The following is a 27771-nucleotide window of genomic DNA, read 5'->3' on the forward strand; positions in this document are numbered from 1 at the left end:
TATTGTAGACTCTCTTGCCCATTTCCAACATGGTGGTATGTGTACTTCCTGTTACCGGGATGTGGCTGATTGTGAGATTGTTTTCATGTGATATGGGGAGGAGATTGGTGGATATTTAAACCCATCTAGGGTGCGTATGCCACATGCCCCCTGGAGAAAGGAAGAGCGAAACGTACATCGGGGAAGCGGAGGTAGCACACCAGCATTGCAGTCTGTTTTTATCCTATTGCTTTAATCCTATTTTGTTGTTTCCTGGTGTATTGTTGATCTGCTATTCCAATCATGCTGCACATGCCAGGAATTTATGTACTTATTTATATGTCTGCCTAAACTTGTGTATGGAGGATGGTGGGTTCCTATTTGTTTGTAGGCCCCAACCCTGCTATAATCAATGACATGTGCAGCTGTGATGAGGTTCTTATAATTAGGAAGACAACTTAGGTTATTTGGTTGTGTATTCCTTTATCACCCTCCTATGTATATGGATTGACCGGCGTTGCTGGTGACGACCTCCTGGTTGCCACATATGGGATCCAATTTTAAATTTATATTGTGAATTATTGTCATACATGTTTTAATGAGACCTTAATAAAGATATTTGTTATTAATATTGAATGGAGGTGTGGCTTAGTGGTGTTGAGGATTTCTCTTCAGGAAAACCCCAAATCACAGCTCCTGTGCCTGAAGAGACTCTGTGTGCACTTATGTCTCTAATGACATTTAGTGCCTCCTCTAACTCTAAATGTACACCCCCAGATTGGCTGTCTGAAGTCCCATCACATTTGGTGGCGACTTCCAAGACAGACGTGGGTAGACTACCAGTAACTCCGGTAGTTGTGCAGCTGAAGCCTGGCACTAAGGCCTCTTTCACACTTGCGTTGTCCGGATCCGGCGTGTACTCCACTTGCCGGAATTACACGCCGGATCCGGAAAAACGCAAGTGTACTGAAAGCATTTGAAGACGGATCCGTCTTCAAAATGCTTTCAGTGCTACTATGGCACCCAGGACGCTATTAAAGTCCTGGTTGCCATAGTAGTAGTGGGGAGCGGGGGAGCGGCATACTTACAGTCCGCGCGGCTCCCGGGGCGCTCCAGAGTGACGTCAGAGCGCCCCATGCGCATGGATCATGTGATCCATGCGATCACGTCATCCATGCGCCTGGGGCGCCCTGACGTCACTCTGGAGCGCCCCGGGAGCCGCACGGATGGTAAGTATGCTGCTCCCCGCTCCCCACTACACTTTACCGTGGCTGCCAGGACTTTAGCGTCCCGGCAGCCATGGTAACCATTGAGAAAAAGCTAAAAAACGTTGCATCCGGCAATGCGCCGAAACGACGTTTAGCTTAAGGCCGGATCCGGATTAATGCCTTTCAATGGGCATTCATTCCGGATCCGGCCTTGCGGCAAGTGTTCCGGATTTTTGGCCGGAGCAAAAAGCGCAGCATGCTGCGCTATTTGCTGCGGCCAAAAAACGTTCCGTTCCGGAACAGAAGACATCCTGATGCATCCTGAAGGACGGACTGTCCATTCAGAATGCATTAGGATAATCCTGATCAGTATTCTTCCGGCATAGAGCCCCGACGACGGAACTCTATGCCGGAAGACAATAACGCAGATGTGAAAGAGCCCTAAGCCGCCATGTGAATGTCAGTACCCACTAAATTCTTCACAGGAAGGTGCTATTGCAAATGATCTAAAAGATCTATTGGGGAAAGAGTTAATCCTTATAAAAAGACCCTTCAATACGCCCCTATTTCCTGTGAAGAAGAGAGACTGTGAAGGGTCAGCCTCCAGTCTATCGAATGGTACATGATTTAAGGGCAGTAAATGCTGTAACTGTCATAAATACACCACAAGTGACCAATCCACACACGCTGTTAAACCAAGTACCCATAGATGCCACATCTTTTACTGTCATTTATCTTGCAAATGCTTTCTTCTCTGTCCCTTTACATGAAGAATGCTTGCCCTATTTTGCTTTCACTTTCTGTCACAAGCAGTAGTCGTTTAACCACAAGGGGCCGCCAATTCTCCTGATATTTTCTCCACTGCTCTACATTCTGTGTTGCAGTCCTGGCAGCCGGCCTATCTGGACACTGTTTTTTTACAATATATTGATCATCTGTTGCTTTGTTGTCACAGTCCTGAACAGTGTAAAGAGAAAACTTTAACTTTGCTTATTTTCCTTGCTGAAAATGGTTGTAAAGCTTCCAAAGAGAAACTGCAACTTTGTAAATCTACCGTGATTTTCCTAGGTCACTGTATTTCTCCAGGTACTAAACACCTTACATCTGAGAGGATTACTGCTATACAGCAGCACCCCTGCCAAGTACTCCAAGGGCTCTGCGTGCCTTTATTGGACTTGTCAGTTACTGTCGCCCCTGGATTAAGGATTTCTCTCAGATGATGCAACCACTATATGACTGCCTCAAAGTAGACACTTGTACTAACACCAGAAGCTGTGAGTGCATTTCATGCATTAAAACTAACTCTCACTACAGCACCATCATGGGGATTTGCCTCAGGTGTACTGACGCAGAAACACGGGGACCATATGCGGCTCATTGCATACTATTCTACCAGTTTGGATAGTACTGCTAGAGCACTACCCACATGTTTCAGAGTTGTCACTGCAGCCTTTGAATTAGTGCTAAAAACAGAAGACTTGGTACTACAACACCCTCTTACAAGTACCACATTCAGTTGCTGAACTACTGCACACCACCAAACTGAAACATTTGTCTCAAGCCAGAATCGCAAAATATGAGATGACACTACTCAGTCCCCACATTACCTTACAGCGATGTGCAGTTCTAAACCCAGATACTTTGTTGCCAATGGATTTAGAAGAGGAGGGGGGAGTAGGAGTAATAGAAATGTCTGATCCAATTGCAAATCATAACTGTCATGAATTGATGATTGCAGAAACAAAAGGGTTACCAAATGTTACTGAAATACCATTAACTAAGGCTACTTTCACACTAGCGTTCGATCGGATCCGTTCTGAACGGATCCGATCATATTAATGCAGACGGAGGCTCCGTTCAGTACGGATCTGTCTGCATTAATAACTTAGAAAAAATTCTAAGTGTGAAAGTAGCCTGAGCGGATCCGTTCAGACTTTCAATGTAAAGTCAATGGGGGACGGATCCGCTTGAAGATTGAGCCATATGGTGACATCTTCAAGCGGATCCGTTCCCATTGACTTACATTGTAAGTCTGAACGGATCCGCTCGCCTCCGCACAGACAGGCGGACAGCGGATCCGCTCCATTCAGACTGCATCAGGGCTGGACGGAGGCGTTCGGGTCCGCTCGTTAGCTCCTTCAAACTGAGCTCACGAACGGACCTATGAACGCTAGTGTGAAAGTAGCTTTACCCTGATGCTGAGTATTTTGTAGATGGATCCAGATGGTGCAATGATAAACAAGGACACTTTGTCACCAGGTATGTGGTAATCCAAGATGGTAAGGTAATCATACAAAAACCACTCCCATCTTGTGCGTCTGCACAGGAGGTGGAGTTAAAGGCACTTACTGATGCATGTACATTGGGTAAGAGACTGAGAATTAATTGTTACACTGATTCCAGGTATGCCTTCGGGGTAGCACATGACTTTGGTGTTATCTTGAAGACTAGGGGATTACTGACTTCAACGGGCAAACCAATTAAAAATTCAGAAGCAGTACAGAGCCTCATATCGGCCCTAGAGCTGCTCACAGAGGTAGCCATTGTTAAAGTACCAGCCCATGTGAAACAAGATGATCCTCTAGCTGTGGGAAACGTTCAAGCAGCCGGTCTGCCCGCTCCTGACATTGTTTATACCAACTATGCGAGATTTGTCGCTCTTTCAATAACGCCTCAAGACAAAAAGGTATGGATGGAGGCGGGGGCCACGAAGACAGGAGAGCTCTGGCAGCTCCGGGACCTAAGTGAAAGTTCGGATGGAGGCGCATGTTTGGCAGGAAGGAAGTGTCTGTCCCAGGTTTCCCATCACCGAAGTGTCCGTAGCATTGACTAGAGGAGGTGGACTTTCAAGGCGATTCCAGGCCTACTCAATGTAGCTATACTTCCAGGTTGCACTATATTGGTCAAGGGATATGCCATGATTGACAGCACTGTCCAACCAATGGACAGCGACGCCCAAGATGATGTTCATCTTCCTGATTCTACAACAGAGGACCACAGCCACACAGAAACGTTTAGGCTTACTGCTGATGCTACTAGTGGTATAGCTGACCTACCAGCTCCTAGAGATACCAATACAGGAGCAGAAGAAGGTGTAGCCAGAACTATGGACAATGATGCATGGAACAACAATGCTGCACCTACATCCACTTAGATAGTGTGTGCTTGTGTGCCTTGCATGGTTTTAATAAAATGCATGATTGTTTAGGAAAAATGACAACTACTAGACAGACTGAAATCGATGCTTGTAGGGCTGCAGTAAACTATTATTTTAGAAATCGATTATTCTTCGATTTTATTTACGAGTAATCTAATAAGAAAAAATGAATTAATAGACTGTTTTACTTTATAAAAACTCATACTCCCTGCCATCAGGCCCCCAAACCCTTTGTTTCCACCTGTGCGATCAGGCTAAGTGCGTCAGTTTCCCCCCAGTGCCATCAGCTCCACTATCCTCTAGTGCCATCAGCTCCTCCCTGTGCCATCAGCTCCATTCCCCCAGTGCCTTCAGCTCTCCCCCACCCCAGTGCCTTTAGCTCTCCCTCACCCCAGTGGCTTCAGCTCTGTCCCACCCCGTGCCATCAGCTGCCCCACCCCGTGCCATCAGCTGCCCCACCCCGAGCCATCAGATTCCCCCCAGTGCCATCAGCTTGCCCCCCAGTGTCAACATCTGCCCCCCCCCCCCCCCCAGTGCTATAAGATTGCCCCCCAGTGAGAATGGAGTGCTGCTCTGGGTGACAGCCCCACTGGGAGCCATGACATCAGCCACACATGGGTGTGCCAGGCAGGGGACATGGGCTGGCTGCAGAGTACCCTGCCCCATCGGCCCCTTATCACTTACTGTCCATGCCTGGGAAGGGGAGAGGTTGTGCCCCCAGCTGCTACTCCACAGGCAGCTCCAGGTTAAAGCGAATGTGATCCACACAAGCGATGCACTCCTGCATGGTGACTGGAGCTCAGGTCTACCCTCACACCAGGAACCAGCATCAGCCCCGCCTTTGACTCCGCAGATAATTGCCGCGCAGTGGCTGAGCGGGCTATCGCAAGGCACTGTGGGAAGAGGGAAGCCGTAGCGGTATATGCTGGGTAACGTGACCTGTTAAGTAGGACACATGGGCGAGCGGCTGCAGGTACAGGACTGTGCCGGGCTCTGTGCACACTGGAGCCATATGTTCTGCCGTTATCTGCCAGAGTGACTACGTGTTCTTCAGCCGTGAAAACCGCAAACACGCATGAACACATATGTGTGAATGGTGTTAGCTGCTCATCTATAAAGAAGTGCACTGACCTGACGATGTGTCAGGAAGAAAGTGCAGCGAAGTACTGGCCGGCGAAAGACCACGGAGCAGTGAGTAATAGCAAGTGCTTCACTCCCGCTCCGTGGTCACATGAAATTTGCATCGAGGATTATATTTGTGTCGAATTACTCTATTTAATCAAGTAATCATTTCAACCCTAGATGCTTGCATTGCATGGTCTATGCATCTTATCTGTATACTCTGTAAAGTGTGGGCTGTCTAAGGTGTCATTTGTTTGTTCAGGCAGGTTAGGCTACTTTCACACTCGCGTTTTGTGCGGATCCATCTTGTATCTGCATAGAGGGATCCACACCAATAATGCAAACGCTTGTATCCGTTTGTATTATTCATTAAAAAAAAAGTCTAAGTCGAAACGGATCCGTCTTGACTTACATTGAAAGTCAATGGGGGACAGATCCGTTTTCAATTGTACCATATTGTGTCAGTGAAAAACGGATCCGTCCCCATTGACTTACATTGTAAGTCTAGATGGATCCGTTTGGCGCCGCATAGTCAGACGGTCACCAAAACGCTGCAAGCTGCATTTTAGTGATTGTCTGAAAAACACAACGGAGACCAAACGCAGCCAAATTGATCCTTATCGATTCAGAATGCATTGGGGCTGAACTGATCCGTTTTGGGCCGAGTGTGAGAGCCCTGAAACAGATCTCACAAGCTGTTAGCGGTTTTCCTTCAGGCAGGTTTATGATGGTTATACAATGAGGCATCAGACCTCCAACCCGTGAATATTTCCCTGTACAACGAATATCCGGTTTGCTTCTGGCCAGGAGGTAGAGATCAGCCTCCTGGCCAGAAGCAAATACCTGAAATCTTTATTTCAGAGCACATACTTATAGGGCTTTTTGGGGGTGGGAACATAGTGTTTGGCAAGATACAACTGAAACTTTGCTAAACAATACTGGTATCTGCTATATACAATACATGAAAGGGTTATTTTACATATTGAACAGGTTTAAATGGGCAGCAATATATAACTGAGCTAAGCAAGTTTTAGGTTAAAAAATATATATTTCCTAATTTCCCTGGTTCTCTTCTGGCTTTTTTTTTACCTGTAATAACAACAATCTCTGCCCCTCCCTCTGCTCTGCAAAGGGAGTCAATACAAGTGCTGCCCTGAGTTACTCTAAATGCTAATATGTTGAATGACTTGTCATAGGTTGCTGTCATTGTATGTGAGGTGTGATTTTAAATAGCCTTTTGTTAAGGGAGGCTGCTATTGTTTGGTGTACTGTATTCCACAAGAGGTGAGGCTTGTATATTTTGTATAATCTATGATGTCTAAATAGTCAAATTATGAAAAATCCCTTTCAACCCAACCATTCATCCCAATTTTTATATATATATATATATATATATATATATATATATATATACAGGTCCTTCTAAAAAAATTAGCATATTGTAATAAAGTTCATTATTTTCTGTAATGTACTGATAAACATTAGACTTTCATATATTTTAGATTCATTACACACCAACTGAAGTAGTTCAAGCCTTTTATTGTTTTAATATTGATGATTTTGGCATACAGCTCATGAAAACCCAAATTTCCTATCTCAAAAAATTAGCATATTTCATCCGACCAATAAAAGAAAAGTGTTTTTAATACAAAAAAAGTCAACCTTTAAATAATTATGATCAGTTATGCACTCAATACTTGGTCGGGAATCCTTTTGCAGAAATTACTGCTTCAATGCGGCGTGGCATGGAGGCAATCAGCCTGTGGCACTGCTGAGGTGTTATGGAGGCCCAGGATGCTTCGATAGCGGCCTTAAGCTCATCCAGAGTGTTGGGTCTTGCGTCTCTCAACTTTCTCTTCCCAATATCCCACATATTCTCTATGAGGTTCAGGTCAGGAGAGTTGGCAGGCCAATTGAGCACAGTAATACCATGGTCAGTAAACCATTTACCAGTGGTTTTGGCACTGTGAGCAGGTGCCAGGTCGTGCTGAAAAATGAAATCTTCATCTCCATAAAGCTTTTCAGCAGATGGAAGCATGAAGTGCTCCAAAATCTCCCGATAGCTAGCTGCATTGACCCTGCCCTTGATAAAACACAGTGGACCAACACCAGCAGCTGACATGGCACCCCAGACCATCACTGACTGTGGGTACTTGACACTGGACTTCAGGCATTTTGGCATTTCCCTCTCCCCAGTCTTCCTCCAGACTCTGGCACCTTGATTTCCGAATGACATGCAAAATTTGCTTTCATCCGAAAAAAGTACTTTGGACCACTGAGCAACAGTCCGGTGCTGCTTCTCTGTAGCCCAGGTCAGGCGCTTCTGCCGCTGTTTCTGGGGAATGCGGCACCTGTAGCCCATTTCCTGCACACGCCTGTACACGGTGGCTCTGGATGTTTCTACTCCAGACTCAGTCCACTGCTTCCGCAGGTCCCCCAAGGTCTGGAATCGGTCCTTCTCTACAATCTTCCTCAGGGTCCGGTCACCTCTTCTTGTTGTGCAGCGTTTTCTGCCACACTTTTTCCTTCCCACAGACTTCCCACTGAGGTGCCTTGATACAGCACTCTGGGAACAGCCTATTCGTTCAGAAATTTCTTTCTGTGTCTTACCCTCTTGCTTGAGGGTGTCAATGATGGCGTTCTGGACAGCAGTCAGGTCGGCAGTCTTACCCATTAATGCGGTTTTGAGTAATGAACCAGGCTGGGAGTTTTTAAAAGCCTCAGGAATCTTTTGCAGGTGTTTAGAGTTAATTAGTTGATTCAGAAGATTAGGTTAATAGCTTGTTTAGAGAACCTTTTCATGATATGCTAATTTTTTGAGATAGGAATTTTGGGTTTTCATGAGCTGTATGCCAAAATCATCAATATTAAAACAATAAAAGGCTTGAACTACTTCAGTTGGTGTGTAATGAATCTAAAATATATGAAAGTCTAATGTTTATCAGTACATTACAGAAAATAATGAACTTTATCACAGTATGCTAATTTTTGGAGAAGGACCTGTATATACAGTCCTGATCAAAAGTTTAGGACCACTTGAAAAATGGCAAAAAATCATATTTAGCATGGCTGGATCTTAACAAGGTTCCAAGTAGAGCTTCAACATGCAACAAGAAGAAATGGGAGTGAGACAAAACATTTTTTGAGCATTCAATTTTAATGAAAACAACGAATAAACTGAAACAGGCTTTTTTCTTAGATGATCAAAAGTTTAGGACCACACCTCCAAAAAAAACCTAAACCCCCCAAAACAGAAATCCAACTTCCAAACATGAACTCAGTAATGAGTAGCTCCGCCGTTATTGTTTATCACTTCCAAAATTTGTTTCGGCATGCTTGATGCAAGCGTTTCCATGAGGTGAGTGGGAACATTTCTCCAAGTGGTGAAGACGGCCGCACAAAGGCCATCTACTGTCTGGAACTGGTCGGTAGGTAGAAAGAATATGCAGCGGCACTCACCGGTAGCGTTCAAACAGCTTTATTCAGCCACGATCAGGCAGGGGGTGGACAAGTCAAACACGCAGTGACAGCGGCGGCCGTTTCGCGCTAATTGCGCTTCATCAGGCTGTGCTTCAATGCGCATATGTGTCCGCACTTCCTTTAACCTCTAGTGCAGGCCGACGTCATACAAATGGACGAATCAGGCCGCACATAGGTGAAAGGGGTTGCGCTTAACAACTTAAAACATGGACAAGTGCAACAAGTTTGCAACATATCAGCAAAGCACCAGACACAAACATACAAGTAAGTAGGACACATATGAATGTAAAATCAAGAATTTTTGATTACAGGAAAGGGCTGAGGTCATTTCTATCATTCAATCCAAGCTCTCCCAAAGCTTGTGTGCGCAGGATCCACCGGGCTTCCCTCTGCAGGAGGAGGCGGTGTCTATCCCCTCCCTGTGGAGGAGTGGGTACTGTTTCTAAACCGGAGAATGAAATGCAACTGGTATCCCCATTATGGGCCTCTTTGACATGTTGGATGAATCTAGGGCACCCCTTTCCTGTTCTTATTGAATTCAGGTGTTCCCTAAACCTTTCAAACAGGCACCTGATTTCTTCAGGGAGTTATAATTGCAAAATGAGCAGTTGCCACACTTGAAATTCCCTTTAGGTAAATTGCTGTTAAGCCACTTCTCGTTCCTATTGGGCTTAAACCTGCTTCTGACTAGTCTGTCTTTTATGGTATGTGCCCTTCTAAAGGAAATCAGTGGTTTCTGTTCAGTGAGTTCGCACAGGCTTGCATCTCTCCTCAATACGTCCCAGTTTTTAAAAATAACGGAGCGAATGCGCTCTGCCATGGGACTATATTTAAATGAAAATGCAAACCTCCTGAAATCTGCGTCCCTTTGTTTATTTTCATAGTTGACCCTCCTAAGTAAACTGTCTTGGGAAAAATCCTTCTCAACCTTCCTCATGTCCTCCTCCAATGGTTCTTCAGGATACCCTCTCTCCATGAGGCGTTTTTTTAGTTCTTCTGCCTGCCTGCCTGCAATAACTGCTATTTTTACTGTTAATGCGCCTTAGTCTGACAAATTGTCCGTAAGGTACAGCTCTCTTCACGCAGGGAGGATGGAAGCTGTCATGGCGGAGCAAGGAGTTGGTCGCCGTGGGCTTACGAAAGCCCTCCGTGACCAACTCGTCGCCTTCCACCACGACAGCCACATCCAAGAACTCCAATCTGGAACCTCCAAAATTGAGGGTGAACGTCATACCCATGTCATTACCATTTAGGAAACCTACGAACTCCCTACACTCGCTTTCAGTACCCTCCCACACTATGAATACGTCATCCACGAACCGTAGATAAGTTTTCAGTTTGGATACATACGGGTTCGTTAGGGAGTAAATGTACCTATCCTCAAATCTAGCAAGGTACATATTAGCGAATGTACAGGAGACGGGGGTCCCCATGGCCGTACCAACCTTTTGTTTGTACCAATCCGCCCCAAACTGAAACACATTGTTGGTTAATATAAACTCTAATGCCTCGCCAATGAAACTGCAATACATCTGACTCTTGCCCAAATTGGCCACGATGTCAAGGATCGCCTCCACACCCGCATCGTGTCCACACCCTTTTTTTCTGTCTTTCACCTCAGCCTGTACAACTGTGAGTTTCTTACTTAATTCACGGTAAAATCACTTAAGTCGTATGGAGAAAGTGGTAGAGTGCCCAGGGGTCTAAGGGTGTACAAGTATCCGGCACAGTATGAACATGATGAAGTGTTCCTGAAGGAATGGCAACAAATGCATGCAAATTTTTCTATGCAGATCCTAGACATGGTCCTAAAAAGAGACATAAAGGAATATGACCTGGTCAAGGAAGAACTTGCGAAAGCAAAGGCCGAATTGGAATCAAGATTGCCTGATAACCTCCTGGAGGCATTTGATAAAAAATTAAGTAAGAAACTCACAGTTGTACAGGCTGAGGTGAAAGACAGAAAAAAGGACAAATTTGTCAGAGACAAACAGGATTATGAAACCGGCCACATCTTTGATTGGAATACTGGGAGAAAACGTAAGAAACAGCAACAAAAAAGGAAGCCTAAACGTTGCCAGAACAACGACTACTGGACCACGGATTCCGATTCCAGTGTTTCGGATGACTTCAATTTGACAGCAGTGGAGAATTCGGGGGAACCACAGGACCCTTTAGGAAAAAGATCAGAAGGGGACGGAGGAAAGCAAAGAAAAGCAGGTGTCAGGAGGTCGGAAAGGGAGAAAAAACAAGTGTCTTGGAGAAAATGACAACTCCTCCCTTACTACCTGATGTTAATTCAGTGATCAACCTCACGGACTATATTCTAACAGCTGGCTGTATCAGTCTCTTGAGTAAAGGACTTGGTTATAGCCTTACAGAACAGTTCGATCCTGTGACCTTTGAAATAGATTTATTTAAAGCTACCCGTAAATTATATCTTCATAAAATGTTTAAAGATATCCCTAGGAAATTAACAACTACACAGGGAGAGTCCCCACTCCACCCAGACCCGGGAGCATTTCAGATATCTACACAACTCAGTGATGAGGAAATAAAATGCATTAACATACTCACTGGTGTGGACGTCACTGATCAGTCTCCATCTATTATCACTGTAGACCCATTCAGAGGTGGAGTCCAGTCTACCTTCAACCCCCCCATGTCCGTCGGTAGTAGCATCGATACCTTCCAACACCAGGTGATGAAAGATATTAGGGCTATTATATATTCTACTGCCCAACCCAATATTACCCATGATGAACAGAAAGCCCTGTCCTGGCTTAGTTCTAAGGAAGATATCGTTGTTAAACCGGCTGACAAGGGGGGGAATATAGTCCTCATGTCCAGGGAATATTATTTGAAGGAGGCCCTTAGACAGCTGGGAGACACCGGCGTCTATGAGAGGATACGGGGGGACCCCGTGGCCAATATCCAACAGTTACTAAAATCCCTCATCTCCAAATATGTGGAGGCTGGTTTCCTCCCCAGCTATATGATGGATAAACGTGTTCCTTCCTCCCCAGCTAAACCATCCTAGTACTTTCTTCCGAAGGTCCATAAATCACTGAGCCAGCCCCCGGGACGTCCTATCGTCGCGGGGATTGGCTCAGTGACGGAGCCTTTGTCCAAGTACGTGGACTGGCTCCTGAGACCTGTGCTCACCAGTGCTCCTGCATACCTCAAAGATACTAATGAGTTTTTGACAGCTATCAAAGAGCTACATTGGCAGGGTGGGTACCAATTGGTATCCCTCGATGTGGAGAGCCTCTACACCCGCATCCCACACGATGCGGGTGTGGAGGCGATCCTTGACATCGTGGCCAATTTGGGCAAGAGTCAGGCTGCTTTCACACTAGCGTTCGGGTTTCCGTTCGTGAGCTCCGTTTGAAGGAGCTCACGAGCGGACCCGAACGCAGCCGTCCAGCCCTGATGCAGTCTGAATGGAGGCGGATCCGCTCAGACTGCATCAGTCTGGCGGCGTTCAGCCTCCGCTCCGCTCGCCTCCGCACGGACAGGCGGACAGCTGAACGCTGCTTGCAGCGTTCGGGTGTCCGCCTGGCCGTGCGGAGGCGTGCGGATCCGTCCAGACTTACAATGTAAGTCAATGGGGACGGATCCGTTTGAAGATGCCACAATGTGGCTCAATCTTCAAGCGGATCCGTCCCCCATTGACTTTACATTGAAAGTCTGGACGGATCCGTCCCAGGCTATTTTCACACTTAGCTTTTTTTAGCTAATATAATGCAGACGGATCCGTTCTGAACGGAGCCTCCGTCTGCATTATTATGGGCGGATCCGTTCAGAACGGATCCGCCCGAACGCTAGTGTGAAAGTAGCCTCAGATGTATTGCAGTTTCATTGGCGAGGCATTAGAGTTTATATTAACCAACAATGTGTTTCAGTTTGGGGCGGATTGGTACAAACAAAAGGTTGGTACGGCCATGGGGACCCCCGTCTCCTGTACATTCGCTAATATGTACCTTGCTAGATTTGAGGATAGGTACATTTACTCCCTAACGAACCCGTATGTATCCAAACTGAAAACTTATCTACGGTTCGTGGATGACGTATTCATAGTGTGGGAGGGTACTGAAAGCGAGTGTAGGGAGTTCGTAGGTTTCCTAAATGGTAATGACATGGGTATGACGTTCACCCTCAATTTTGGAGGTTCCAGATTGGAGTTCTTGGATGTGGCTGTCGTGGTGGAAGGCGACGAGTTGGTCACGGAGGGCTTTCGTAAGCCCACGGCGACCAACTCCTTGCTCCGCCATGACAGCTTCCATCCTCCCTGCGTGAAGAGAGCTGTACCTTACGGACAATTTGTCAGACTAAGGCGCATTAACAGTAAAAATAGCAGTTATTGCAGGCAGGCAGGCAGAAGAACTAAAAAAACGCCTCATGGAGAGAGGGTATCCTGAAGAACCATTGGAGGAGGACATGAGGAAGGTTGAGAAGGATTTTTCCCAAGACAGTTTACTTAGGAGGGTCAACTATGAAAATAAACAAAGGGACGCAGATTTCAGGAGGTTTGCATTTTCATTTAAATATAGTCCCATGGCAGAGCGCATTCGCTCCGTTATTTTTAAAAACTGGGACGTATTGAGGAGAGATGCAAGCCTGTGCGAACTCACTGAACAGAAACCACTGATTTCCTTTAGAAGGGCACATACCATAAAAGACAGACTAGTCAGAAGCAGGTTTAAGCCCAATAGGAACGAGAATTGGCTTAACAGCAATTTACCTAAAGGGAATTTCAAGTGTGGCAACTGCTCATTTTGCAATTATAACTCCCTGAAGAAATCAGGTGCCTGTTTGAAAGGTTTAGGGAACACCTGAATTCAATAAGAACAGAAAAGGGGTGCCCTAGATTCATCCAACATGTCAAAGAGGCCCATAATGGGGATACCAGTTGCATTTCATTCTCCGGTTTAGAAACAGTACCCACTCCTCCACAGGGAGGGGATAGACACCGCCTCCTCCTGCAGAGGGAAGCCCGGTGGATCCTGCGCACACAAGCTTTGGGAGAGCTTGGATTGAATGATAGAAATGACCTCAGCCCTTTCCTGTAATCAAAAATTCTTGATTTTACATTCATATGTGTCCTACTTACTTGTATGTTTGTGTCTGGTGCTTTGCTGATATGTTGCAAACTTGTTGCACTTGTCCATGTTTTAAGTTGTTAAGCGCAACCCCTTTCACCTATGTGCGGCCTGATTCGTCCATTTGTATGACGTCGGCCTGCACTAGAGGTTAAAGGAAGTGCGGACACATATGCGCATTGAAGCACAGCCTGATGAAGCGCAATTAGCGCGAAACGGCCGCCGCTGTCACTGCGTGTTTGACTTGTCCACCCCCTGCCTGATCGTGGCTGAATAAAGCTGTTTGAACGCTACCGGTGAGTGCCGCTGCATATTCTTTCTACCTACCGACCATTATCATATCCTACTCACTGTTTGCAGCAGTGCACCGCCGAGCGCTCCTCTCCTCGCTGGCCTTGGAACGGTTGTGATTGCCTTACACTGACTGTGTGCTTGTTTGACTGTGCCGCCCCCCGCTCTTCTTCGTGTGTACTGTCTGGAACTGTTGTCCATTTTTGTAAACTTCCCTTGGCATCCATCCCCAAAGGTTCTCAATTGGATTTAGATCAGGGGAACACGGAGCATGGGCCAAAAGAGTGATGTTATTCTCCTGGAAGAAGTCCCTTGTCCTGCGGGCATTGTGTACTGTAGCGTTGTCCTGTTGAAAAACCCAGTCGATACCACACAGACGAGGGCCCTCAGTCATGAGGCATGCTCTCTGCAATATCTGGACATAGCCAGTGGCCGTTTGACGCCCCTGCACTTCTTGAAGCTCTATTGTTCCACTGAAGGAAAAAGCACCCCAGACCATTATGGCGCCCCCTCCACTGTGGCGCAAAGAAAACATCTCAGGTGGGATCTGCTTGTCATGCCACTAACATTGGAAACCATCAGGACCATCAAGGTTACATTTTTTCTCATCAGAGAATAAAACTTTCTTCCACCTTTGAATGTCCCATGTTTGGTCCTCTCTTGCAAAGTCCAAACGAGCAGTTCTGTGGCGTTCAAGGAGACGAGGTCTTTGAAGACGTTTTTAGTTTTTGAAGCCCTTCAGTCTCAGATGCCGTCTGATGGTTATGGGGCTGTAGTCAGCACCAGTAAGGGCCTTAATTTGGGTTGAGGATCGTCCATTGTCTTGACGGACAGCCAATTGGATCCTCCGGCTCAGTGCTTATGAAATTTTTTTGGGTCTTCCACTTTACTTTTTTGTTCCATAACTCTCAGGATCATTTAAGAAATTCCAAATGACTGTCTTACTGTGTCCCGCCTCAGCAGCGATGGCGCGCTGTGAGAGACCCTGCTTATGCAGTTCAACAACCCCACCACGTTAAAAAAGGGAGAGTTTTTGGGCCTTTGCCATCACAACGTGTGACTACCTGACAGAAAATGACAATTAATCCACATCTTTGCACAGATTTGGCCTTTTAAAGGCATGTGGTCCTAAAATTTGGATCAGCTGAAAAACAGCCTGTTTCAGTTTAATCGCTATTTTCAATTATTGAATGCTCAAAAATTATTTATCTCGCTCTCATTTCTTCTTGTTGCATGTTGAAGCTCTACTTGGAACCTTGTTAAGATCCAACAATGTGAAATATGATTTTTTTGCCATTTTTCAAGTGGTCTTAAACTTTTGATCAGGACTGTATATGCAACAGGCCTCAACCTTCCTCCATGGTCTTGAGGTAACACAGCAGCTATGGTTTTGCAATTTTCACGTGCATACAGGTAAAATGGGGCATTGCATTGTGGAATGCCCAATGCAAAGGGTGAAACAAGAGAAATTTTGAACATCTCAAAATCATCTATCCTTTCAGACAGTGGATGGTAATTGCTTCATTACCATCTGATTCCCCATTATTACAAAAGGGAATGCTTCAGCTGCTATGGGAGGGGTATCTCCTAGTTCAAAACCCTTAATCTTTGCTGCCCTTCCATATATTGTTCTACTGGGCTATGCAAACTTTACAATAGGTTAATTAGCATGCTCAGAGAAATCCTGTACTTCAGGTTCTGTAAAGCCAGATTATGTTGTTAATTTAGGTAATATAGGGTACAATGGCACATATGAGGGCGGGGCAGGAATTGGAGTTTTACTTTGCTGTCTTGTATTTGAACTGCAAAAATCAGTCCAATAAGTTTGCACTGATATCCAAGCTTGTCCACAAGTTTTCATATACATTTTATCCCAGTGAGGGTGTCCTTTGTACCATGGAAAAGTGTCTATGTCATTCGGACATATGCCCTTGATCATGGCCATATGAAAATCTTAAAAATACCCTTCTTTTGGGAACAAGTCAGTACATTTCATTCCTTCTGTCCATTGACACATATTAGCAACCCAAGGATCAGTATAAAATAGACCTAAACACCTCTGGACAAACATTTTTGGACTTTCCCCCAATTCATTTTTATGAGACAGTTTTACCATAGAGTGATTTGCAGCAGACTTAGGAACATGATTATCAGTTCTAAATTTAAAATTCTGTTTCTTTTTTGTATCCTTCTTACCATAAGAAATACCCATTTTTACTTAGCTAAAAATATACAGTGAGATCAGCTGAATTTGAAGGTTTATCAAAGGATTATTATGTTTGTTTTTAGTGCAAAAATACTTACTGACAAACCTTATGCTTATCAGTTTATGTGTTTTTCATCCTATATATTCTAATCCAGGCTCATGACTACTCCCATTTTTATGGTTGATTTTAAACTATTCTGGATGGTATTACTTCTAATCCAGGCTCATGACTACTCCTGAATTTATGGCAGATTTTAAGCTATTCTGGTTGGCCAATTTTATACCTTCAATTTCAGCATGAACTCGCATACAATCTATACATAATCTATACAGTGAAATTCAACCTTATATATATATATATATATATATATATATATATAACGACTAAAAATGCTTAAGCAACTATACAGCAATATACAGTTTTAGCAAAGGATATTTGTTGCACCCAGTACTGTTTTTTCAGATTAGGGGACTCCAGACCCCTTTAATTTTCTTTAGGAATATCAGATTCCTGGGGACTTCAGATCCCTCTTTTTCTTTAGGAATATCAGATTCCTGGGGACTTCAGATCCCTCTTTAGGAATATCAGATTCCTCTGGGACTTCAGATCCCTCTTTTTCTTTAGGAATATCAGATTCCTGGGGACTTCAGATCCCTCTTTTTCTTTAGGAATATCAGATTCCTGGGGACTTCAGATCCCTCTTTTTCTTTAGGAATATCAGATTCCTGGGGACTTCAGATCCCTCTTTTTCTTTAGGAATATCAGATTCCTGGGGACTTCAGATCCCTCTTTTTCTTTAGGAATATCAGATTCCTCTGGGACTTCAGATCCCTCTTTTTCTATAGGAATATCATTCCTTGGAGATGTTACAGAAGCGCTTACCGGGTTCAAATAATCCACTCTTACAGTATAGGGTAGTAATAATATATATATAAAAAAAATATAGAATCTCTTGCCCGATACTGTTTTTTGGTGGATCCCACCTTCTGACATCAAACTGTTAGCGGTTTTCCTTCAGGCAGGTTTATGATGGTTATACAATGAGGCATCAGACCTCCAACCCGTGAATATTTCCCTGTACAACGAATATCCGGTTTGCTTCTGGCCAGGAGGTGGAGATCAGCCCAGAAGAAAAAAAGACAATGCAGCAGCACCCTGCAAATCGGATTTAGTACAACAATGCCATAGTCACAAAAATTATGATTACAAAAATGATAGTGCTAATGCTACGCTTATTTATAAAGTGAGATACTTGGCCAATGCATTTTGTACAAAATGCATTGGCCAAGCATCTCACTTTATAAATAAGCGTAGCATTAGCACTATCATTTTTGTAGTCATAATTTTTGTGACTATGGCAGCGTGCACCTGCGCACTGGGAGGTGCTGACTAACCCCCTTTTTTGCAGAGATCAGCCTAGACTCAACTTGGGTTGTCAAATACCTGAAATCTTTATTTTTACAGCACATACTTATAGGCTTTTTGGGGGTGGGAACATAGTGTTTGGCAAGATACAACTGAAACTTTGTTAAACAATACTGGTATCTGCTATATACAATACATGAAAGGGTTATTTTACATATTGAACGTGTTTACTCTAAATGCTAATAAGTTGAATGACTTGTCATAGGTTGCTGTCATTGTATGTGAGGTGTGATTTTAAATAAGGGAGGCTGATATTGTTTGGGGTACTGCATTCCACAAGAGATGAGGCTTGTATATCTTGTATAATCTATGATGTCTAAATAGTAAAATTATGAAAAATCCCTTTCACAAGCCGACCCAGAAATGCCAGTGTGAAAGTAGCCTTAGTAGTTAGCAAGATACACACAAATGATACAATGAAGCCTTCAGAACAAACGTCTACCATGTGAATAGATTCTTCAGCGGCCACAGAAAATTGAAAAGAGGAGGGAAATGTTAAAGAAATGATCCAGCTTTTCTGAAAATGGATATTATAAAGGACTTTATGTTTCCATTTCTCTGTGTGCGCAATAGAAAATGGCGACAGCTTACAGCTGAAAAATAAGAATTAAGCTGAAAGACAATGTTAGCATCTGTGTGTGTTAAGATAAAATAAGCGTGTGTGCGTGCTAATAACCAAATATGCATTCCTTGCTAAAAACACAGTCTTGGCTATTAACCCGATAGTGGAATATTAAAAAGCCCACAAAATATTAACCAATCAATAAATGGATTCAGTTCTAACCAATTAGAAGTACTATATGTGTACCAATCAGAAGCCATTATTGAAATATCTGTAAATCAATTATGTTTTACTGTGTATAAATAAAGGGCCCAGGACACTTCCTTTTTGGGATCCTAGCAGAGTTTTGAACTATGCGCTTAATCTATGGCACACCAGAGATTTGTCTTGCAAAGTATTGTTTTTAATACATTATTGGCCATATGGAAAAGTCCCAACGTTTCGGTCAAAACGGACCTTTTTCAAGGGATCTGAAAAAGATATTGGTAGCAAACATTAAGTATTGGAAACACAAAAGATCATGTCCATAGTTGTGGAAAAAACATAGTCGTAAATAAACATAGTTTTATATATATATAGTTATATATGTTGGCCTGTATTTGTGGGAGGGGCCTATTGCCTTTATAACCGGCATCTTACCACGGGGGAGCAGCGCTTCGTTCCGAGCATTCGCCTGTACTTCCGGTCACGTGGTTGTTAGTGGCGGTGGTGCGCTTTTCGGCGGTGAGCAGCCTTGGAGGTAAGTAGCCGCTGTGTGACGTCCCTCGTTCCCCTAGTCCAGCTGACAGTGTCGGCTCCTATGGTAAAGTGGAGCATCACTGCACCGGAGCGGCCGGTCTGGAAGTCTTGTTCGGCTTCCCATGTGACAGGCACATTAGGGTGCAGGCGTCAGCGAGACTCCGTATCTTAGTTCAGAGAGAGGGGGAGGAGGGGAGGTCAGCTGCAGAGGAACGAAGGCAGCTTATGAGCCCCTAACCATCTTTATGTTGGTTGCAAATAGGACAACTTAAAAGAAGGCAGTGATGCAGTATACATGATACACCATGGTGTACAATATCAGGCCCTGTTCACACCACATTACTGGCCTCCACTAGATAATGTCACAACTTCCTTAACAAATATGCAAGCAAGGTTGGAGTCAGTGGAGTCTAGGGTGACGGCTATGTCCAGCTCATCTCCGGAGGTGTCAACCGCAATTGTACCTGTAGCAAGTACGTTTGGTAGTATTGCTAATTCACCTAATGTCACTCCGACACATTTTATCCATCCCAATATCAAGAAAGATATCTTGGAGGGTAGGGATGTGAATCTGGCGTCTCTGTTAATTGCCACTCGCGATTTGTCTGAGAATAGAGTCATTGCGTGTGGTGATGTGTCTGTTATTCTCAAGAGTCGGGATCATAGATTGAATAGGAAATTGACCATCCTAGAATTTGTATTGGCTTTCAGCCTATTCAGGGATGTCGTGTGCTCTACCCGACCTGAGAGAAGAGAGGAATTGGATCTCTATATGTTTAGAGTTACCGAGTTGGGATACAAATATGCAGGAGATGCGTTTTATGACTATCATTGCTCGTTCTCCGCCAAAGCGGCAGGAGCGCTGAGTCAATTTCAGTTTTCAGTCAATTGGTCAATCTTAGATACCGAATTGTTCTGCAGGCATTTTGCAGGGCTTAAAGCTCCTGCCTGCTCGTCATGCCAATCTATATTCCATTCATCAGAGTGGTGTCACAATGTAGCTACCCATGCTGCTCTCAGTACAACTACTCCGTTAGCTGGTCTGTCAGACAGTAGTAGAAATGCATTTTCAGTAGGTAACCTCGGTCGTCCAGTCAAGTATCTGGGTAGATCGCAAGTTTGCAATAATTACAATTTTGCTAATTGTAATTATGGTCAATTTCGGCTCCTGCATATTTGTCTTAACTGTTTCAGAGCACATACCAAAGTGACTTGTACATTAAAGGCAGATAAAAGAGTGTTATTAATGTGGATTCCTTGCAGTCGCTTTTACTGAAACATCCAGATCCATGTTTTGTTGATTTCCTTGTGTCTGGTCTTAGTTCAGGGTTTCACACTGGCCTGGTGGCCCTACCAGAACTTACTTTTGAGTGTAAAAACTTACATTCAGCGGGTAAAAGTCCATCTTCAGTAGACAGACTTTTACAAATTGAGTTAGACAAAGGCTTCGTTATAGGCCTGTCATGGAACCATGAACCAGACGTACAACAAGAGATAAGTGGAAAATAAGAAGGTTTTATTGAAGAGCAAGCCGTAGCAAAGTCCGAACGGATGGCTAAACCGAAGCAGGGTCTTGCGGAGACAGAGGTCAGGAACCAGAAGGGTAGTCAGACGAAGCCAGGAACAGGAACCAACGGGGTAGTCAGACGAAGCCGGAATCAGGAACCAACGGGGTAGTCAGACGAAGCCGGAATCAGGAACCAACGGGGTAGTCAGACGAGGCCAGGATCAGGAACCAGAAGCAGCAGCAGTCTTGGAAGCATGTGAACACAGGAGGACCAAGCAAGGAACTGAAGCCACAGACCTCCTATATATATGAGCTAGGCATCCAGCTCCTCCCAGTGGGAAGGAGGAGCCGCAGGGTGGGAGGCTACAAGAAAACCCAGAAACCAAGATGGCCGCCAGCACATGTCAAACGAAGGGAACAGCAAGGAGGTAAGACCATGACAGTACCTCCCCCTCAAGGGCCCCTCCTCCGCGGAGTACGGAACGGTTTCTGAGGGAAGCGTGCGTGGAAGGCTCGGAGCAAGACAGGAGCATGGACATCTGCGGAGGGAACCCAGGAACGCTCCTCTGGACCATAACCACGCCAATGGACCAAAAACTGCACCCGGCCGCGGACCAGGCGTGAGTCCAGGATATTGCTCACCTCATACTCCTCACGATTGCCCACTTGGACCGGACGAGGCCGAGGAATCGAGGAAGTGAAACGATTACACACCAGTGGCTTCAACAGGGAGACATGAAACACGTTGGAGATCCGCATGCCAGGAGGAAGCGCAAGGGCATAGGCTACCGGGTTTACCCTGCGAAGCACTCGGAAGGGACCAACAAAGCGAGGCGCCAGCTTGGGAGTGGGCACTCGAAGGTTGAGGTTGCGGGTGGACAACCATACGCGGTCTCCGACCTGGTAGGAAGGAGCGGGCGCTCGTCTGCGATCAGCCTGGAGTCTCTGGCGCTGCGCAGAGACCTCAAGGGACCTCTGGATCTGTACCCAAGAAGCACGTAGGACGGAAAGGTGATCCTCCACAGCCGGAATATCCTGGGGAGAGAATACCTCCGGTAACACGGCAGGTTGGAACCCATAATTGGCCATGAAGGGAGACGTCCCAGAGGAAGAGTTCACCGCCGTGTTCCTGGCAAACTCAGCCCAAGGCAGGAGGTCAACCCAATTGTCTTGGTGATCGGAGACATAGCAACGAAGGAATTGCTCCAAGGCCTGATTGGATCGTTCTGCGGCCCCATTGGACTGAGGGTGGTAGGCCGAGGAGAAAGAGAGATGAATCCCCAACTGGGAGCAAAAGGCGCGCCAGAACCTGGACACAAACTGACTCCCCCGATCCGACACAATCTCCTTGGGCAAACCGTGCAACCGGAAGACCTCCCTGGCAAAAATCGAGGCCAACTCTTGTGCAGAGGGTAACTTCTTGAGAGGAACACAGTGGCACATTTTGGAAAACCGATCCACAATCATGAGAATGACCGTATGGCCTCGGGATGCAGGGAGGTCCACAATGAAATCCATCCCCAGGTGTGACCATGGACGCTCCCCGGTGGCTATGGGTTGCAAAAGGCCCAACGGAAGGTGCCGAGGGGACTTACTCTGGGCACAAACGGAGCATGCCGCTACATATGCGGCGATGTCGGAACGTAGAGAAGGCCACCAGAACAGACGTGAAACCGCCCAGGACAGCTGATTCTTTCCAGGGTGCCCCGCGGCCTTGGAGTTATGGTAGGTTCGCAACAACCGAGTGCGCAACTCCTCAGGCACAAAACATCTGCCGTTGGGTCTCCCAGAGGGAGCACCAGATTGAGCCGCCAAAATCTGCTCACCCAGAGGAGAAGTCAGGCTGGTGCGAATAGCGGCCAGGATCTGATTCGGGGGTATGACCGTAGTCGGAATCGACTCCTCCCCGGACAGCTCGGAGTACTGCCGTGATAAGGCATCCGCTCTGATGTTCTTGGAGCCGGGTAGGTAGGAGACCACGTAATTAAAACGTGACAAGAACAGAGCCCATCTGGCCTGACGTGGTGTCAATCTCTTGGCCTCAGAGAGGTAGGTCAGATTCTTGTGGTCCGTCAGGATGAGAACCGGAACCACCGAGCCCTCGAGCAAGTGCCTCCATTCTTTAAGGGCCTGCACGATGGCCAATAACTCCCTGTCACCAATCTGATAGTTGCACTCCGCGGAAGACAGTTTCCGGGAGTAAAACCCACAAGGAAGCAGAGGACCCTCTGGTGTTCTACGCTGAGACAGGAGGGCGCCTACTCCCGTCTCAGACGCGTCCACCTCGAGGACAAAAGGCAACCCAGGGTTGGGATGCGACAGAATCGGAGCCGACACAAAGGCGGACTTTAGAGCCTCAAAAGCTCGGATGGCCTCGAGCGGCCAGACCTGAGGATTACTGCCCTTCCTGGTCAGATCCGTGAGAGGCTTGGCTAGCATGGAAAAGTCCCTGATGAACTTCCGATAATAATTGGCGAAGCCCAAAAAGCGCTGCAGGGCACGAAGCCCACTGGGCTGGGGCCACTGTAAGACAGCCGAAACCTTCTCAGGATCCATGGAGAACCCCTCAGCGGAAATGATGTAACCTAAGAAGGTTACCTGGGATCGGTGAAATTCGCATTTCTCAAGCTTACCGAACAGCTTGTTCTCTCGTAAGCGTTGCAACACTCGTCTGACATCCAGAATGTGGGCCTCCATGGATGCAGAATATACCAAGATGTCATCCAAATAGACCACCACACACTGCTGCAACAGGTCACGGAAAACATCGTTGATGAATTCCTGGAAGACTGCGGGCGCATTGCACAACCCAAAGGGCATAACCAAGGATTCATAATGACCGGTCCTGGTGTTAAACGCGGTCTTCCACTCATCGCCCGCCTTGATCCTTACCAGGTTATATGCCGCCCTCAGGTCGAGTTTGGTAAAGACCGTGGCCCCTTTGAGGCGATCGAACAGCTCGGAAATCAAGGGTATCGGGTAAGCGTTCTTGATCGTGATGCGATTGAGACCCCTGTAATCGATGCAAGGCCTCAACTCGCCGCCCTTCTTTTTCACAAAGAAAAATCCAGCCCCTGCCGGGGACGAGGATTTGCGAATGTGTCCGCGTGAAAGCGCCTCCCTCACGTACTCCTCCATGGCCTCATTCTCCGCTACCGACAGTGGATAGACTTTGCCACGAGGAGGAACGGCACCGGATTGTAACTCTATGGCACAATCGTATGGTCGGTGCGGAGGTAGGGCAACCGCGCGCACCTTATCGAATACATCCCGGTACTCTTCGTATTCAGGAGGCAACAGAGAGTCCGAGGAAGTACACAGCAACTTGACAGGCCCATGGATGCAACTAGCCCCACACTGCGGTGACCACGAGAGGATCTCGACCGATCTCCAATCGAAAGTCGGATTATGCTTCTGGAGCCAGGGGTACCCCAAGACCACCGAGTAGTGTGGAGACGAAATAACCTGGAGACAGACCGACTCTCTGTGAACGGCACCAATGGCCATCCCCACTGGAAGGGTCTCATGAGTCACGTGTGGCGGCAGAAGGGGTCTGCCGTCTATCGCCTCAAGAGCCAGTGGGGAACCTCGAGGCTGCAGAGGAATGGAATTGGCGGCAACGAACACTCTATCAATGAACAAACCACCAGCACCAGAGTCCACCAACGCCTGGGTCGTCACCGAGCCCCCGACCCAGGAGAGGACAACCGTGATCAGTGGTTTGTCAACACGGGAAACCGGGGACGAGGAGACTCCACCCAAGATCTGCCCCCGACAGGACCTCAGGTGCGAGCGTTCTCCCGGACGGTTCGGACATGCCAACCGAAAATGCCCACCGAGACCACAGTACATGCATCGGCCCTCGCGTCTCCGGAGTACCCTCTCCCCCTCAGACAGGCGAGCAAACCCCCGCTGCATGGGTTCACCCCCAGACAAGTCATCCCCAGGAGGCGTGGGAGGAGAGGGAGGCACGGGTGGGACAGCAAACGTAGGCGCCAATCTGTTAGGAGACCTCCGCAGGCTCTCCTTAAAGGAAGGTCTCTCCCTGAGTCTGGTGTCAATCAAAATCAGGAAAGAAATAAGAGACTCGAGCTCCACTGGTAGGTCCTTAGCTGCAACCTCATCCTTCAAGGCATCCGAGAGACCATGAGAGAAAGCAGCGACCAGAGCCTCATTATTCCAGCCCACCTCTGCTGCCAGGGTACGAAACTCAATGGCGTATTCAGCTACGGATCGTGAACCCTGTCTGATGGACATAAGGAGCTTCGCAGCAGAGGCAGCACGAGCCGGCACATCGAATACCTTCCGAAGAGAAGCAACAAAACCGGAAAACTCGGCAACCACCGGATTGTTGTTCTCCCATAAAGGGCTGGCCCAGGCCAAGGCCTTGTCCGAGAGCAGCGAGATCAAGAAGCCCACCCTTGATCTCTCAGTAGGAAAGGCATGTGGCAGCAACTCGAAGTAAATGCCCACCTGGTTAAGGAAACCTCGGCACTGAGTTGGCTCTCCCCCAAAGCGCTGTGGAAGGGGGGCAGAACCGGTCATACCCTGAAACACCACAGGCGCAGCAACAGGTGTCAGGGTAGACTCTGGCGCAACAACCGGAGCGGCAGTAGGAGCGGGCCCAGGAGCGACAACCGACCCATCGGCAACGGAAGCTAAATGAGCTGTGCGTTCAAGCAGGGTTTGCAACGCCACAGCGAACCGACCCAACAGGTGATCCTGCTGATCAAGTCTGGCAACCAGCGTAGGTAGCGAGGGTGGCCCTGTACCGTCAGAATTCATGGCTTGGTCCTAATGTCATGGAACCATGAACCAGACGTACAACAAGAGATAAGTGGAAAATAAGAAGGTTTTATTGAAGAGCAAGCCGTAGCAAAGTCCGAACGGATGGCTAAACCGAAGCAGGGTCTTGCGGAGACAGAGGTCAGGAACCAGAAGGGTAGTCAGACGAAGCCAGGAACAGGAACCAACGGGGTAGTCAGACGAAGCCGGAATCAGGAACCAACGGGGTAGTCAGACGAAGCCGGAATCAGGAACCAACGGGGTAGTCAGACGAGGCCAGGATCAGGAACCAGAAGCAGCAGCAGTCTTGGAAGCATGTGAACACAGGAGGACCAAGCAAGGAACTGAAGCCACAGACCTCCTATATATATGAGCTAGGCATCCAGCTCCTCCCAGTGGGAAGGAGGAGCCGCAGGGTGGGAGGCTACAAGAAAACCCAGAAACCAAGATGGCCGCCAGCACATGTCAAACGAAGGGAACAGCAAGGAGGTAAGACCATGACAAGGCCCCTATTCAGTTTCTCCGTTTGATCGATGGAGAGTTAGCCCGGTAGGGGTGGTATCAGGGAAATTCAGCAAAAAAGAAAGGATGATATATGATTTATCCGCTCCACACGGCTCGCATATCCCTAGCCTCAACTCCCTTATTCCTGCCGAGGAGGTCAGTATGAAGTATGCGTCCATCGATCAAGCAATCGCAATCATTTTCCAGTTAGGTCCAGGTACAGCATTGTCTAAAGCTGATATATCGGACGCTTTTAAATTACTCCCGATCAAACCCGAACTTTGGCAATGGCATGGGAATAAATGGAGAGATAGCTATTACTTCGCCACCAAACTTACCTTCGGTTCCCGGTATAGTCCTTGGCAGTTTGATCAACTGGCAAAAGCGTTGCATTGGATCTTAGAACATACATGTCTTTGCCAGCATGTCATCCATTATTTTAACGACTTTCTCTTGATCGAACCACCAGGGGGTCACTCAAGTAACTTGCAAAAACTGTTAGCTTGCTTTGCTCAGTTGGGTGTTCCAGTAGCCCCAAACAAGATTGAGGGTCCATCCTCGGTCCTTACTTTTTTGGGTATTACGTTAGATACGCAAAGCATCACGGCTAGACTGCCGGAAGAAAAGTTATCTAGGTAAAAAAAAATGTTGCCAGATCACGAGGTCCGCCTCAGCTTCTCTGTCTAAATAGACCGGACTGTCCTGACAAGGGGCTGTCGCTAAGAGGGCTAACAACCGTGCAATGAAGGATCTACCTTGTGGAATAACACACATGGCAAAATTCAACATACCTAACAACGATTGTAACTCAACCTTACAAGTTACCTTACTGATGGTAAGGCGGGCCTCGTGATGTGGCAACATTTTTTAGATCAGTGGAACGGTATCTCCATGTTCATTCCGGTGACTTCAAAGAGTTCATTCGTAGTCTTTGTAGCGGCTACTAGTAATGGTTTTGCAGCTATTTTTGATACGCATTGGTTAGCGGAGACATGGCCAGTTAAAGTAGCAGCACGTACAGGTTTCATTCAGTCCTCTGCCTTTTGTGTCTTATACCCCATAGTGGCCGCAGCATATGTTTGGGGTAGTTCCTGGTCTAACCGGATGGTAATGTTCAGTTTCGACAGTCCGGCCACTGCAGATATTGTTATAAGTGGCAAGTCAAAATCGGCATACGTAATGTCATTGATGCGCCGCAGGTCATGACTGAAGCAGATTTTGGGCCAACACCGAGCCTCTGTATTCGGAGTTAACGCTGGTTTGAATAGACACCTGGACACTGCCCACCAGTTAATAGCGAAATCTCTTTCACCCAATACCATTAGAGCTTATAACACGGGATGGCAATTGTTTCTTAAGTTTCATCATATACATCCCCAGGGAAATATGCCTTACATTGATCATATTCTCGCATGTATTGGATATTGTCACACGGAGGTACATCTGAGTCATAGTACCGTCAGATCTTACCTAGCGGGTGTTCAGCATTTTTCCTCTGTTTCGCATCCTGAAAAGGGTTCATTGTTCTCTGTGCAGGTGATTAAAGCCGCGTTACGAGGGTTACTAAATAGCCGTGTTAGTGATAACTGTCATAGGTTACCTATTTCAGGAGAAGTTTTTAGACAGATGTCTGACTTACTGGACAAGAACCCCTTTGGAGTACTTCATAGTCTGGTTATCAAAGCGTCCATTTACCTAGCGTTT

Source organism: Bufo gargarizans, chromosome 6 (assembly GCF_014858855.1).
Source record: "Bufo gargarizans isolate SCDJY-AF-19 chromosome 6, ASM1485885v1, whole genome shotgun sequence".
NCBI classification, from domain to species: Eukaryota; Metazoa; Chordata; class Amphibia; order Anura; family Bufonidae; genus Bufo; species Bufo gargarizans.